Genomic DNA, 18,063 nt, shown 5'->3' on the forward strand with positions numbered 1-18,063 from the left:
CAATTTTCCATACCAGATGACAGCGACCCCAGATAGGGTCCTTCCAAACAGAGAGAGTTTTTGTGCTCGGGTCAACCCTATAGGCCTCAAAATGTCAATAGGCAGATGTGAACAAGTGGATCTCCAATACTTTCAAAACAGTGGATGTGCATGTCACGACCCAAATCTGCCCCTAGAGGCTTAGACCGTGACCGGCCCCAAACCTACCCCTAGAGGTTTAGATCGTGACCAGCCAATAATCCCAGATTACCCGACCTCAAAGACAAAATCAAATCATCAATAATTAATAACGAGGCTTAGCGGAAGCAATATTTAAATATAGATAAGTCCATTGAGCGGTGCATACATGAAAAATTTCATAAGTATTTAAAATTTTAATCTTCATACATTAATCAAAACATATTTACAATTAGGTTCAAACTTCAACTTTATACCATACAACTTGTTCCATAGTTTACATAATACACAACCTTCAAAAACAAACAAAAGACTTCTTCAAAAAGGGGTTGACAAAAACTTGGCGCCTCAAGAGACCAAGAAACTCCCCATCGCGGAGGCACACAAAATGGCTTCACAAGGTAGACTCTCGAGACATCTCTAGACATGTCGTCGCACTTGTTCAACTATATACAAATAAGGGAGAGGGGTGAGCTGGAGCCCAGTGAATAATATCAATATAAAGAGTTAAATGAATGAAGACCAATACATCTTGAAACATATCCTTTTGGCAATAAAAAAAATTCAAATCTCATTCATATCAAAACTTTGCAATAACAATATCCGTTCCAATTATAATACATGGTAACATCCAATAGAGTAACAAATAGACAATCTGTTGAAGCCAATAGGACCCCAAGGGTCAATTCAGTAGGACTGCAATGGGTCAACCAATAAACCTCAATGGGTAATTCAATGTGGACCATAAGGGTTTAACATCAGAGATCTTTGTGTTTCAATTAATCGAATGGGCCATGGTATTATTTCCCCCAGGCGAGGGCCTCACTAAAGGATGCCACGATTACAAGTTCAAAAAGGATCTTCATTCATAGATGGCAAAATAAGATTTCAAATAACATTCTTGACTAATTCAAAATACCATATGAACATAGCTTTATAAAGACATTACTCACAGTGGGTTTGTATCGATATAAGTTTTGGGGCGACCACCTATGGCTATCGTATCTTACTTTAATTCCCTTATGTGTGTTTCTAGCTTATTCTCTCATTAAGGATGTCTAATCAATGCCTAAGAATTCCTGAAAGAGCATGAGGATGAAAATATGCACATGGGAGTGTTTTTTCAAAAATGCTAAAAATAGGGCAGTTCGCTCGAGCACGTCTTTCGTCGCTCGAACGATGTGGCCTGTTTGAAAAAGTACTAGATGGTGCTAAAGTGGGCTTGAGCCATTACTTGGTCACTCGAGCTAAGTGTAATGCAAAGTTGGGTTTGCTCGAGCACACACTTGATCACTTGAGCCAACGGTAAAGGTTTGCAAAATTATTGGGAGCATGCAAAGTACGCTCAAGCAACGACTTCATCGCTCAAGCGAAGTGGTCAAATTCTGGGTTTTCCAAAATTGAGTTTTGAGTTCCAAAGCAAAGGTTTTACGTCCAAAAGCTTGCATGGCTGGTAGGAACATGAAGAAACACATTATAAAACATGAATACTTGATAATCATGAAACCAAAGACTTAAGATCTCTTTCAATTTTCCAAAACAAAACCCAAAACTCTATAATCTTGCCATGCATGTAATGACTTCAATTCTTTTCCTTTCAAAACATGGATATATGAGATAGTGAGTGTAAATTATGGAGAATTCTCAAAATCAATAAGTATGAACTTCATGCATGTATGAATTGTTGGATAATCAAGCTTGAAGATGATGAAATGTACATGCATGCCCAAATTAAACTCATTTCTACCATATTCAAGTTGATTCTAACGTTTTCTTTCCAATTACATGCAAATGATCCTATATACTTCATGAATTTAACATCTATATGGATTATCTATAAGAATTATGGTTGTAAATCATACCTAGAGCTTGAATTTGATGAATCTTGACACAATTCTCTTCAATTCCTTTCCTTTCCTACTTCATTCTTGATTTCTCCTTCTTAAGGTTGAAACTCTCTTCCCCCCTCTCTAAATCTCAACCAAGGGTAATGAATGAGCTCAAAACACGTTTATAACACATATTTATACCTAGGATTAGTGAAGACTAATTAATTAAGCTTAGGGTTAATTAATCAAGTTTAAGTCTAATTAATCTTAATCAATTCTAATTGATTTATTGTAATTATTTTAGTGTGAATCATATAGCGATCCTGGTTTTCCCTCCATTGAGTATTGTATTCCGGACTTGGTTCTGTAGATGTGGGTTGTTTTATTTAGCTTGTTTCCGTCCTTCAATACTTTGTATTTGAGTTATAGGATGTTTTGGGCAGGTTCGTTTCAGGTTGGTTGTGATTGGAAGCATGTGGTTACTGTCCAGATTTTAGCCTCTTCGCTCGAGCCAGGACTTTGTTGCTCGAGCGAGCCTTGTGTTGTTGCCTCTTTGCTCGAGCGAGGGTTTGTACACTCGAGCGAGCTTTTCGTGTCTTCAGGTTTTGTTCAGACGCAGCCTTGGCTCGAGCGAGCTGTTGTTCGCTCGAGCGAGCGAGCTATATGTTTTGGGCTTCTTCACTCCAGTGACTGTTTCTTCACTCGAGCGTGCTTCTGGGTTGCAGACCTGAAGCTTTGTATTGTTCGCTCGAGCGAGGCTTTGTGCGCTCGAGCGAGGTTTCTTTGTGTCTGGTCGCTCGAGCGAGGCTTTGTGCGCTCGAGCGAGGTTTCTTTGTGTCTGGTCGCTCGAGCGAGGAACATATATATCAGTTCGCAGCAGCAACTTTTTCTTCACTGTTTGATTTCCCTTTTGTCTCAAAACCCTAGATTCAACTCTCTCTCTCTACACTCACCTTCTCTCTAGGGATTGATCTAGTTCTTGGGTGTTTCTACCCTAATCTCTTTGTAAGAAAGATAGAGGGTTGCGTGGGCTTCGTTTTGATCCAAAAAACTTTGGGATTGGAGCACTTCCGAGTTTGGCTCTTCTTCCCCTTGGGTTCTCCATTTGAGGTAGGGATTCTCCTTGTTCTTTTTCAATACTCCGTCTATAGATAGACATGTGGTAGTTTTGTATTGCATGAAAATCATATCATGCTGAATTTCTTTGAAAACCATGTGGGAGAACCTAGGGTTGGTTATTTGAGAATGGTCTTTTTATCATTGATAGTTCTTGGGGCTAATTGGAGTGTAAATTAGCATGTTATTGTGGAAAGAAGAAAAAGCCCTAAATTATGTTTTGATTTGGTAAATTAAAATGGAGGGTAGTTGATCAATGTTTGTAAGTCTCTATTGTTAATACGAATTGGGTGAAGGTGTTAATGCCTAAGGGATTAACTATGGCTTTGGGGTTGTTTTGAAATGAATGCATTGAATCGAGTCAGGTTATGGCTTTATAATGAATGGAATTGGTTTTGTGAAATGAAAAAGGGGTTTTGGGAATTGGAAAATCCTGGAAGTTGATCTTGGAAATAGGAAATGAAATGTTAACTTTATGTGAGTTTCAGAAAATAAATATGAGAATTGAATTATTGTAGCATGAGTGTTGAACACACACATTTGGGGGTTTTACCCTTACCTATTGTACTAGTGTCGTTGTTGGGTTTAAGATCTCATGAGAGTTGAGTCTTTATAATAGGTGTATTAAAATCATGCATCTAGAGGGTTTGTCCTTGGTCATCGGTGGAGGATGACATGGTTGTGTTGAATTGTCGTGTATGCATTACACCTGTGTTGATTAAACATTGTATATAATGAAGTGCTACAATACATTATATATGTATAATTGTTAGGGAGGAGATATGTGATGTACTCCAGTGTGTGAGAGAAGATGGGGGATGCACTCCACACACCTATGTGTTCATATACTTTAACACATTGCTTATGTATCTTGATAGTTCATGTGTGTGCATTACACTTGTTCGTTATGCTCTGTTGTATTATAATTATTGGTGTTATACACTGCGCTTATAATCAGAGGTACCGTTACCTTCCAGCTAGCGCCTGGAGAACTGACTTAGCCGGTAGAGCAGAGTTTTATTGTTTTTGTCTCAGTGTATCTGAGTATATCATGGATCGCAGGTTACAGTTTTGGAGGGCCGAGTTCCTTCATTTGTTGATTATATACATGTTGATGATTTGTTATCTCCCTTTTATTAAAGGCATGCATGTATAGATATGAATGTCTTGGGAACAAACCAAAAAACCATTGTGAGATTTTGGGAAAGTGTGAAGGAAAATTGGGTAGTTGAAAGTATGTTTTGAAAAAGGGAAAAATCTGTTGTAAGTATGAAAATGGGAGAAAGGTAGTGGGCTTAGTGAAATTATTTTTTTAAGATGTTGTTATTGTTATAAAAGTTTGGGAACCAGGGATAATGAAAAGAAAAGAAAGATGAATCGCTTATAGCGTTGAATGAAATGGCTGTTTTTGAGAAAAGTTCATACATATGTATATTTTGTATAAACTATCACCTTACTATTCTAGTATGAGATTGGGCATTCATGATCATAGCTATCTGTAAGTAGTTATAATTGAGGATCATGTAGAGATCCTTACTGGACTATATGTTCATCCCACGTTGTTGAATCTTTTTTAGGTGTTAAGCAGGATGTGCTACAAGATTTGGATCTTCTTATTTGTTGGCCACGGGGCCTCTTTTGTGTTGACGGAATGCCATATATGAAAAAGGGTTACACCGTTCTTTTGATTCTTTAATGATTGTAAGCCTACGGGCAGTCTATTTAGAATGCTCATGTTGTATTTTAATTTGCATTCGAATGAGAGAATTGTTATTTATTTCTACTAGTCGAACATTTGAGCTTATTTCCACATGTTATCTCTGAAATTGAATTAAGTTCATGAATTTGGTAATACTTTCGAGTAATAAAAAGTGGGGCGTGACAAATCAAATTTTAATCAAACTTACCATATAATTCTAAATATTCTAATTAGCGTATTGAACTAGTCAATTTTGGTTTCTAAATCCGTTTGGGCCCTTAATTTTTGATTCCAAGTAGGTATTCTAACAGATATTCCATGAACAAATAGATAAGCACAAAATTAAACATAGAATCATCCAATTTTCTTAATAAAATAATATGCAAAAATGATATGCATGTTGGGGCTGTCATAGTGACTGTCGCCTCTGTGTACCCATCCTCTATAACTAGAATGTCACTGATATCCTAGGTCTTCTTGAAAACCTTTCTAGCTTTGCAATACTTTGGAATGTCAGATCATGTTCGGCCAAATCTAGAGGAAAAGTCCCCCAACAACTGGTTGTGGAGCAAGGATTAGGTTGTCTTAGGGGTTTGGGTTCAAACCATAGAAGTCCTCAGCAATTAATGGTGCAGCCGGTTGTGGATGGGCTAGCAAAATGGAGAGAACTCCGAGAGCAAGAGGGGCCACTGGTGCCCCAGGTGGGCCTTTCATGTCAGCTATAGTTCTAGGTTGCGCCATGACTGTCTAGTTAAGGGCATCAACAGTAGTTTGTAGGGCAGTTATCATTTATGTAATCTTAGTGGGAAACTAGGCCATAATTGAAGATGATATTGAACTAGAGAGAGACTGATTGAACTGTATTGCTGGTGGCCGGTTAACTTTCCTCCTTCCGATGGGTGATGACAAAAATACTAGCATAGGATGTCCTCGAACAAGATCACTTACTTTCCATAGATAGCCTGGATGAGTACATTGAACCTGGGGAATGCTAGGTCTCTTCAAAGCAATGGTGTTGAACCTCATAGCAAAAGAAAAGGAAAAAGGATCCCCCGATCAAATAGTGCCCTTGTAGAAGCTCATCAAAACTAGAACTCTGTACTCAAACAACATTCCCCAAACTGATCTGATAGAACCTCTGTGCCTGAAAAGAATCTCTATACCTGTCCTAGTATACAGCACATGGAAGGTAAATGAAAACTAGGATTTCTCTATCGTATTTTTTGGAAGTGATCTAGAGTTTCTCTATTCACACAAAGAGGTATCACAATAACCTAGAGAGGGTGAGTATCTTGTCTTAGTTTTGGATGGTTCTACAGTTCACTATATGCAGGGGTAGGATAAAATCAAAGATGGTGCCCCAACATGATCACCTAAATACCTCTTTACCCCTTTGTCAAGCAGCGAAAGTGTAGACACCCCATTTTTGACCGACCTTAAGACTCAGACGTCACTGATTGAGCGCTTGGTGATGTTGCATATTGTGCTCGTTCTGAGGTTTCAAAGTTTCGGCTGCGAGCCTTGCCTCCGGACTTCGGGGCTCTTGCGTGCTTTGCCTCGGTTCGCGAACCAGGCTCGGTTTTCTCTGTTTCTCTTCCAGAAGGGAGAGAGAGGTCTCGTAGATCATCTCTCAGTGGCCGTAGGCTACGTTTCGTGGTCGTAAGCCATTTTGCCCGTTTGGAGTCCGGTTTCCGATTTTTCAGAGCCGTTGGCCGTGTGCCACTGTTCGGGACCGCTTAACCACCTCTGTTTGCTCCGGTTTTTGGCATGCATGTTATTTACTCCCTTTTGAAGGACACTGCGGTCCGAAAAACCATCTTCGTGGTCGAACACCACTTCCGGTGCCTAACAGTCAATTTTCGGGGCCTCGGGCTGCGCGTTTCGGCCCCCCGAACCTCCATTTTGCATCGGTTTGAGTTCATTTTTGGCAAGGACCTCTGTTTCATTGTTAGGAAGGTCATAGAAGGGTGGGAGGCCCGCAATTGTTCTGACGACCATGTTTTATTCCTCCATCGCCCTCCGTCGCCCGTTTTTCCCACTTGAAAGCCAATGCCGACCACCCTAAGGCCACTTTTTCTTGCCCCAAACCACATATTTGTGTTGTACACACCTAGGAGGCCACCAATATCATATGGCCGGCCAGTAATTGTGTGTGACCCTTTTGAACCCCTCCTAAAAGTGGCCTTTTCCCTCTCCTGATTCATTATCTCCAGTTTTTGATCACATGGTTGTGTTGTGCACACATGAGAGGCCCTCTTTTTGGCATGGCCGGCCATTAATCTTCATTGACCCTTTTGACCCTTGGCCGATCGGCCATGGGGAAGGTTGACCGGCCACCTAAACCCTAGGAAACCGGCCGGCCATGATCCTCTCTCCAGGTACTTTACAAAAATGCCCTCTGTTTCCCCCCAGATTTTGTATCCGGGGGGGCCAACTTTTGGAGGGAAATTTGAATTCCATTCCCCCCCTTTTTTCCCCCCTCTTTTGCCTATATATCCAGGCCCTCCAGCTCCCATTTGAGAGGTTAGAAAATCTTGTCTAAGCCTCCTACATTGTATCTCTCTCTCTCTACACTCCATCCCTCAAAACCCCTCAAATCCCACACCCCTTTCTACACCACCACATAGCACCACACCACCACCATCCTTTCCAACACTTGGAGCTGATTTTACAGAGCTTAGGAGCACCTTTTCTCAAGCCAAGAGCTGCTGAAGCTTGGTCTACAAGGGTGAGTCTTCATTCTCCCTCTTTTGTGCTTTATTTTGTTCTACATCTAAGCCATACTTTATTACATTTTTGGGCTCCGATCCTAACTGAAAATAGTCATTTTTTGATGTCTTTTTCATGATTGATTGAGGGTCCTTCCATGTTTAAGGTCTCTAGCTACCACTTGCTTCTTTACCTCTCTTGTATGCCTTTTTCTTGCATAGTATTTTAGGCTCATTTGTAAACTGTTTTGAGCTTGGTCATAAACTGAAAAGTGGCTTATTTTGAGCCTTTCTTCAACATTTTTGAAGGGTTCTTCACTGTTTGAGGCTTCCTTTTGTCACTTGCCTCTTCATCCCTCTTTTGGCCTTATTTTTGCATGTTTTGTTAGCCCCTTTTTCTTGTGTTTTTGGGCTGTGGTCCAAACTGTAAATAGCCTTATTTTGATCCCCTCTTCATGTTTGATCAATGGAATTTTTCTGTTTGAAGCTCCCTTTTTTCTCTTTGTGTTTAAACCTCTCTTTAGGCCTTATTTTGCATAGTATTTTAAGCTTACATGTGCACTGTTTTGGGTTTGGTCACTAATTGGAAAATACCATTTTTTGAGCCCCTCTTCAACTTTGTTGAAGGGCTCTTGGCTATTTAGGGCCAGCAGCTGCTACTTGCTTCATTATCTCTCTTTTGGGGCCATTTTTGCATGTTAACTTAGCCCTATTTGTGTTCACTTTTTGGCCTTGCTTAAAACTGTAAATATGCTTGTTTTGGGACTTTATTGATTCTTTCTTCACACTTCATGTTCGAATAATGCATTCTTTGCATAGCCATAGGTCATTCCATGTACCTAATTTCATGTTTCGGGTCTCATTCCATGCATCGGGTGCCATGTTTCCATGTTTCGGGGCTGTTTTGCATCATATTTCAGCACTGAAATTTGCATGTTTGCATACCATGTTTCATGCCTTGCCATGCCTTGTTAGTGTTGCATGCTATGCCTTGGGTTCGGTCCTCGATTTGCGTGCATGCGTGCACGCATCTCGAGTGTCTCATTTTCATCTAATGGCTACTGATGTGAGTGTGGCTGTGGTCCACTCATGTTGGTGTAAGTCCATTGCGCATTGTGTATGCCATTTCATTTCATAGCATTGTGTACGCTAGATTGTATGTTAGCGCATTGTGTATGCGATGTTACCTCGTGCATCGTGTATGCCATTTCATAGCATTGTGCATGCCAGGTTGTATATTAGTTGCATTCATGCATGTCATGCATATTGCAGTGTGTTTGGGATAGGAGTTAGCCCGAGCACGGAAAACGAGGTACGTTTCGTACTCCGAGTGACGGAACGTATCTCAATTCCTGGTCGCCGACACTCCGGATTATCCATGATGGAGTCTAAGCCCTGTTGTGTTTTCATGTGCATTCATTCCATATTGAGTCATGCAATTCGACTCCCCGGCCATCATGCATCGAGATGCGTGATTGGTGGCACGAGGATCGAGGACTACACTCCCTGAAGAGTAGTCATGCATACATATGTGAAAATACTTTGCCATGCCCCTTTGTTGCTCTCTGTTGCAGCAAATCAAAAATCAGCAACCTTCCGAAGCTTGGCACGCATCCCGAGAATAATTGCAAACAGAGGCTAATTGGGGCATCGCAGTGGATTTCCGCACAAGGCAACTCAAGCATGCATCATCCATCATCCGGAGCAGAGTTGAGGTAGTCCCTGGCTTGCATGCCAATTTATTTCTTTCCTAATTTAATTTGTTAATTAATTAGGGTTTTGTACATATTTGGACTGTAATATTCATTCGGGACTGTATATTATTTATTCGGACCCTTCGCGTGAGGGCAATATTGTAATAAGTGTGCGTGTGTGTGATGTGTGTCTTCCAACCCCACGTCTTTCTCCCTTTTATTTACCAGCTTATGATGGTTAGATTATGGCATATTTCAATTAGCATACAGTATGCTAGCATGTTTGCATTCATTCATCTGTTTTGCATGCACTGAGCTCGGCACATCATACTAACTGCATTGAATTTTCAATTCCAAGTTGAATACATGTTAGCTGTAGCATTTCATATGCCATGTCTAGAATAGCCGAGCCTGCTATAGTTGCACTTTTGCATGTGTTGCATTAGGCATTTCTGTATAATTAGGATCATGCATGGATTTCTAATTAGTTTCTGTTTTGGCTTGGAGTACTCAGTAAGTTTTATGCTTTAGCATCCTTGCATGCGTGTGAGTGACTGCCATGATAACATGCTTACCATGAGGCTAATTGCTTATGTGATATAACTGCCTGAATGCCTGTGGGTGAAGGTTGGGTTATTTGGATTGGAACAATTCATTCACTGTGTGTTTTAAGCCCACTAGATAGTGGCAAAATCATGTTTTCTAAGCCCACCTGAGGGTGGCAAATCCACGTCTTAGCCTACTTGCGAGTAGCACCATCAAACCATTTTCAAACAAACAAACATGAAATGTTTTGTTCCAATTCAGGCGATCCAGTCTATACTTGTATGCTGTGCGCATCACATAGTAAATCTAGGCTAATAACCGGAATAAGAACGCATAATATTTTCAAAAATAGATATCATGGTTAGTAGAGGCCGATCTTTGATCGGGCGAGCGGGAGTGCTCAAGAAGTGACCTTTGCCAATCATACCCAAGTTCCCGAGCCGAGGCAACTCTGGTGATGACGGACACGTGGCCTTAGGCAAACGAGTCAAGGTTTCCTAAATTTCCCCAAAATAAAATATTTAGGTGGCGACTCTGTATCTGGCAAAGCAGTCCATGTTTGGCACTTCTTTCAAAATCTATTTTCTCAAAACGATTTTCCGGATTTGGACTCTTTGGTTCAGACTTAGAACCGTGACAAATTGAGAGTCCGAACTGTAGTGAGCCCAATATCGAACGGAACGGGGGACTCGTTCCTCCCGGGGCGTTCGGGGACGTCTACAGAAAGGAGTATCAAATAGTAACCGATGATCAAGATCCAAGGGTTTCCATTCCCAACTTGACAAAGCCCATGTCAGCGAGTCATCCTATAAAGCAAGTTGTCCAGGAGTGACAGGTGATGAATGCGAAGGGTTTGAGTGAACTAATGCAAATGCAATGAACATATCTCAATGTTAATAAATCTCATATCGAAATTTTCGAGTCAAGCTCTCTTAGTTATCCCCAGTGACGGCGCCAAAAATTGAAGAATCTCCCAGACCAGGGGGGTTTAAGCGCGCTCGATAGTTTGTACCCTCAATCTGGTTCCATAAGTACAATGTGGAACAGAATGAGAGTCCAAATTTGAAAAATCCATAAAAAAAAAAAAAATTGCTAATCATAATAAATGCCAAAAAATGGACTAAATTACCAAACTCAGAGTCGCTACCTAATCTTTTGAGGAAAACTAGAAAACCCATAACTCATGCCAAAAGACCATGATTCATCATAACCAAAGTGTCTCGGCTTGAGAACTTAGGTATGAGGAGGAAATGTCATGAATTGAGTATCCCTGCTCATCCAATCAAAGATCGACCTCTATTAATCTATGATATGAGAATTATTAACATGATATGATCATATAATCCATTTATTGTTGCTATCTTTACTATATGGAGAAGACAAGTATAGACCAAATCACCTACATTAGAATATTCTAATTTCTTACTATTTTGAAAAGAGTTTGAAAAACAGAAATCTAATGAAAAGTCAAGAAATCTGCCATGCGAGGAGATCAAAACAATTCTAATTTAGGCAATGAAACCTCCATACAATGAGCAGTCATAGAGATATAGCAAATAAGCACATAGCCTTATGGTAGCATGCTAGACATAATAAGAAGCAATCACAAGTAGGATACAAAAATAAAAGAAGCTCACCTGGTACTCCTCTGCACCATGCCAAGAGCGTAAAGGGTTAGAAAACAATACATGATCCTAGATGCTAAACTAAATGATATGTAAAGAAAAGATTAGGGATGCTCATAGGGTACTCTAGCCAAGCGAAAATAGAAAATAATTTAAGTAAAAGAATGCATGATCCTAGATGTGATATGTAATGCAAAAATCCGCACACTGTGAGTCCTAGGGGCTTTGGACACTATCAAGATGACATGAGTATCAATGAAGTGCACACCACATAACTAATCTAAAAATAATGGTCCAAGCCCAAATGCGTGCTCTTATACTAATCATGCGATTATGATGATAAAAACGAGTCTAAGCTAAAGAGTAAAAGAGTTGTGATTTAGGGTAATGGGAAGAGAAACCCATTCCAATGCGCACAATGGTATAATGCGCTAAGAAAATGATGTGACAAAAATAAAGGAAACTCTAACAAGGATAGGGAGGTTCTCTCTCTCTTACATGAAAATGAGTATAAACTATCTAAATCTATGAGAAATGGTAGTAAGATGGGAGATCCAACTTATTCTCGCAGGGAAAGTCCTATGTGGGCTTGTACATCATCAAAATTAGTGAAAATGGTAAAAAGGGCAAAAACTATAATGATAATATATCCCTTATCATAGAGGAAACCGTGCCTGGGTTTGTAACCCGTATAATAAAAAAAGAAAGCACTTCGGGCTTAGCCAAAATATAGCGATCCCGGTTTCCCTTTTTCTTTAACTATTGTACCCGGACTTAGGTTCCGTGGAGTTGGTTGTTGTATGTGCCTTGTTTACATCCTTTAATCCTTATATTGAGTCTCAGGTTGGTTGAGCTTAGGAATCAAGTCTAGTTGCCCAGATTTTGGCTTGTCCGCTCGAGCGGGGGTTTGGGCGCTCGAGCGGGGAATACACCCATCCAGTATGTCCTGTGTAGTGTTGGACGCTCGAGCGGGGAATTGGCCGCTAGAGCGGGATGTTGTGAGTGACGTTCGAGCGGCGAGTTGGGCGCTCGAGGCGGGACCTGTCTACAAAAACTTCTGGGAATGCGCATCCGCCGCTCGAGCGGGAGTTTGGACGCTCGAGCGGGAGTCTGTGAGTGGCGCTCGAGTGGGGGTTTCCACGCTCGAGCGGGGTGACTGCTATAAAAATCCGAGACCCGACTTTCTGGATCATTTTTCATCTCCCTTTTGATTCTAAAACCCTAGAACCGTCTTCTCCCTCCCCCTACACACCTTCTCTCTTAGGTTTGATCTACTTAGAGTGTATTTCTACCCTAAGTCCTTTCTTAAAAAGATAGAGTGGATCAAGGGCTTCCGTTTAATCTGAACAATCTTTGATTTGGAGCACTTTGGTTTTTCGTCATCTTCTCCATTCGAGTTCTTCGCTTCGAGGTAGGGATTTCCTACTCCATATTATAGGTTTTGTTCTAAGTTTTGGTATTTTGATATGTTGGGGGTTGTTTGGTAATTTTGGGAAAAACCCTAGTTGTTGTAATAAATTAATTTATATAATTAATTTAGGGAAAATTGGGAAATTTAGTTGAATTCATGGAATTAATGAATTTATTGATTAAGTGGTGTAGTTGGTAGTTTAATCATTCACCTATGAAAATGTTGGAATTATGTTAGTTGATACATCTATTTCCTGTTTAGAAATAACTGTTTTGGGCTATCGGTGGAGGATAGTCATGATTGTTGTAGACATTACATGTGGATTAGGGAAAAACTGAAACTACTCACATTGGTTAAGTCATTGATTTAGACTGTTGAGTTAATACAGAAAATACATGTATTGATTGTGTATTGTATATGACAAGTGTTTAATACATTGTATATGCATGTTGTTTGGGAGGAGATAGGGGATGTACTCCACGGTTTAGGGGAAGATAGGGGATGGACCTCTAAACCGGATTTGTTTGGGAGGAGATAGGGGATGGACTCCATTAGCATCACTATTATGTGTGCTTATTGATATTGAAGTGTTTTTACATGTTATTGATACAGCACTAAAATGTGTATCAAACGGGAAGTATGAAGTGTTTTGATATGAGCCTGAGTCTCATTTGTTTTATTGATATTGAAAGTAATGTGAATATGATATATAGTTCACTGTTGTAAGTTTGGCCAGGTTCTGAGCCATGTTGATAATAATGGAAAGTGAAATGTGTCTTAGACATTAGTGTCATGAGACTGTATAATGATACAATTGATTATCTTGGTTAACCATCTATTGAATGCTATTGCTTTATTCAATGCTTATATTTGGTTTAGTATATTTCTACTGGGCTGTGGCTCACCCTATATGGGAACATCATTTTCAGGTTCAGGTGATAAACTACCTCCAAGGACTTAGCTTGGAAGGATTTGACTTTTGGATTTTGAAGACTATCTTCAGTTAGTTGTTTTTTATTTGATAGTACATGTAAACATTCAAGCCTAGGGCTTTACTTGTATTTGAGTTAGAACTCATATTTTTGTGTCCAAGTGTTGGCTTGGAAAGATGTAAGCCCGTAGGGCATTTAATTTGATGTTACATGTAATGCTTTTATTTAGTAATATTCTGATGAATGAGATAATGAATTGTTTTCTTTAAATGTTGCATGTCAATGATAAATATATAATGGGTTTATTTTGAGGGCGTTACACAAAACCACTATACAGGTTTCCACCAACTATAGAAATGGGGAAGAATAAGAGAAACCAACTAAGCTTCCAATAAATCAATCAAAAATCCCAAAGATTGCTAAAAATGGAATCAAGAGATAGATTTAGAATGAAAATACGTGAATAGAAGTAGGGATGACCTCTAGACAAGTAGAGATAGGGGCCCAACTGATCATAAGCTCTCACTCGAGCTCTCTCTGATCAATTGAGGTCTTCTAACTCCAAGTCATCGAAGCAAAGGTATGTAGAAAGTAGTCCAAAATTCTCACCAAACTCTCTTTTTTTTAGTGTATTTGATTAAGTATTAGAGTGAGTGATTAGAGGGAATTAGAGATTAGGGATGCTAATTAAAATGTTTGAACCCTTTTTCTTCAACAGGGAGGGTGGTTTTTATATGCAATTAGGGCTTGGAATATGTTTCTAGATCCCATGGATCCGGATGGCATATTCCAAGATCCTTGAGACACGTCACAAGAAAGCTACTTGGCTGATGTCAAAGTAGGTTACGTCGAATAAGACTTTTCAGATTGAAATGAAGTTATTTACTCAGAAAATGCTCTTGTTATCACAACCCTAACCTGCCTCAAACAGACTGGTGTAGTGATTGGCTAGTAGTCCTTAACTACCAAAGGCCTAACAAAGCAAAAATAAGATGGACTCTTAATATAATTGGGGTAAAATTTCTTTAATGGATGTGGGAAGCCATTATGTGTTATATTGAACCCATTTACAACATCCATTCAGAGCAGTGCATAACAATATGAAAAGAAAACACACATTCTTTTTAATTTCATTACATTACATTATTACATAACTTAAATGATAAAATAAAATACAATACATGTGTCATAACTTTACAAATCAGAACAAGCACACAAGTCTGGCTTGTAATTTAACTTTTTTTCATACCCGAACTCTTCGTCACTTACATATATCTATATCTATATATATATAAGAACCGCTTAGTTTCTTGAGGTTTGTCTTTTCTTTTCTATTTTTCCCTTTCATTTTGAATAATCTACTAATGGTGGCCTATATGCTGAGGAAAGGTTTTTTTCATAATTATGCAAACATTCTTGGTCAATCATGCAACAAGTTTTTTTTTTCGTAATTACACGAATATTCTTGGTCAATTATGAAACAGGTTTTTCCGTAATTACTCAAACATTCTTGGTTAATTATGAAACATAAATCTTTTATTTTTTTAACAAATTACAAATACACCCACAAGGTATGTTTAAAATATGAATTGGTTATATAATACTAGAAATTACAACTGTTATTTGTTATAAATTTTCATTCAACGCAATACTCAGGGGGAAAAATATCAATCCTCTTATACAATAATAAATTATCACAATTATTTACTGAAAAATATTTCTCATATTATTAAAAACTGTTAATTGACTTAATGATTTATTTATTAACAAAATGGTTAATTGAAAAATATTTTTCATATCATTAAAAATTGTTAATTTACTTATTAAAAAAATTGGTCATTTGTTATGCGAGTATGATTTATGTATTAATAAGATTAGTTCTTTGTATATATATATATATTCTTTTGCTTCTTTATTAGTTCAGTAAATTATCTTAGTAGTTTTTTTTTAGATGGGAGAATTATCTTAGTATTAGTTTTATATTTATCTGTTGAGGAAAGCTACACACCATATATATATATATATATATTATAAATTTGGAAGAAATATTAAAGACTCATAAATTCTCTCAAAATGATATGGTAATAGAATCGGAGTCTATATCATTGGGTGTATAACAAAACAAAAAATGATACATGTCATACCATATAATTCTATTATATATCTAATGATGTATTCTATTCAATTCCATAGAACAATTTTTTAATTTTTAAAAAATTATCAAAATATAAAACTTAAATATACTGTAATAATAGCTTGTGCCTTGTACGGGCCTTCATAAACTAGTATATATATATATAAGGGAGAGAGGTGAGTCATTGCCTAGTGAATAGTAATACAATGAAGTAGTAAATGAATGAACATCGACAAACTTTTATAAAACAAAACATAAATCATAGCTTGAACATAACTTTAACTTAAGCAAAACATTGCATAACTTGACATGAAAATATTTATATAATGATGATCATTCCAAGGATTAACAAGGTGTTATTGGTATTATAGCCCCAATAACTGGCCTCACTAGTACCTGCACGCGGTAAAACATGATTGGATATTCCCCAAATTGTAGACTTGATTGGTTATTCCCCTAATTATGGGACATGATCCATGAATGCTATCTAAGTACATGATAGAGAGTATATGATGTTCATTCATAGTAAATCATAACATTACTTTCATAAACATATATAGTTTTGCATTTCAAATGATAGCTTTAATAAACATAACTTTACTATACTACTACTCACAAATGGTTCCTTGAACAAAGGGTTTGCTTCTCCAAGTGCTTGACCTACATAGAACACAAACAAGACATTGAACACAATTCAACTTATAAGCTCCTACTTTAATTCAAGTGCCTAAACTTACCTTATTATTTCTTATTTATTTCTTTATTTGTTCAAAGTCTTCCTAAGCTTATTCCAAATCTATATCAAGTGTCAAACTTGTATCAAATGCATGCCTAGAAACATCTTGGGTGATTAAGGCCTGAAGAATGTTGAAGTGTGTTAAAGATGCACAATGAAGGCCCTAAGTATTCTACATCAAGTTCATATACTAAGCATTAGAAAAATATCATGTTTACATATTTAAGGTTTAAGGAAAAAGCAAGAAATGAAAGGAAACTAAGTTAGGAAATGAATTAGCATGAAACAGTTAGGAAGAAAGTGAGGAGCCTTTACTAATTTAAACATATCTTTTTGTGTATTTTGAATTTGGATGTGAGACTACCACCATTGAAAACTAGAATTCCGGGGCTTGAATTTAGACTCAAGAATCACCTAAAACTGAGTCTGGGTGAGAGAGATATGCTCATTTGAAGTTGCAAGGTATAAGCTGAAACAGAGCTGGCTACACGTGCGCCCATCTTGGCTGCTTGTGTGGTGGCTGGACTGCTAGAGCAGCGGGTCAAGATAAGCAAAATGCATTCTTCACGCTCGTGGACCCAATGAAGGCCTCTTGAGCAGACAACATGCCCAGATCGAGGCTGAAACTATTCTTCATGTTCTATGGCTTCCCAATTTGATTATCTTCATTTCTAACTCTCAAAACATGATATATATAATGTCTGAAAACATGTAAATATGATGTCTAATGTATAGAAACTCTTTTTCCTGGAAAGATTTCAAGTTCAAACTTGTTAAAATCAAGGTTTAATTAAAGATTTCACTAACTTGGTCCCTTTTCCATCTTCTTTATTTCTCTTCTCTCAAATCTCTACAAAACTCATTGTTTAAGGTTCCTAACAAGAATAGGTGATAGGGAATGAAAGGTAAACACTTGTATGCTATGAATTCAAAGTAAAACATAACAAAATACATTCTTGATGCGAAATCTTTAAACCCTTTCTTAGTTTCTAAACTTTTTTTTTTTTTTTCATTTAAATTCTTTTAAAATCTTAGTCCAAATGAATTTCTAGCTAGAGTAAGTTTGCAATACTAGGTAGGGAATTGAATTTCTTACCTCCTTATGATTTTTCTTGGATTTCTAGGCTTGATTTCAAAATTTTCTTTGAATTTCTTTCCTTTCTCCTTCCTTTTCTTTCTCTTCTCTTTTGTTCTCCCTTTCTCTCGTGTGTTCTAGGTTCCAACAAATTTTCCTTCTTTTTATTTGATTTGACCTAAGCCTTTATTTGTTGTGGTAGGGCAACAAGGAAGGTATATACATTGCCTACTTATTTGTTTACCCTATTCCTTAATCCTCATCATTAGTTTAATTAATCAATCCTAGTTATGATTAATTAAGGTTAATTTCTAATTAATCAAAGTTTAACTTAATCTTACTTAGCTTAATTAATCCACGATTAGGGTTCACTAATCTCAC

This window comes from Camellia sinensis, chromosome 4, assembly GCF_055761805.1.
Source record: "Camellia sinensis isolate YWXY chromosome 4, ASM5576180v1, whole genome shotgun sequence".
Classification (NCBI taxonomy): domain Eukaryota; kingdom Viridiplantae; phylum Streptophyta; class Magnoliopsida; order Ericales; family Theaceae; genus Camellia; species Camellia sinensis.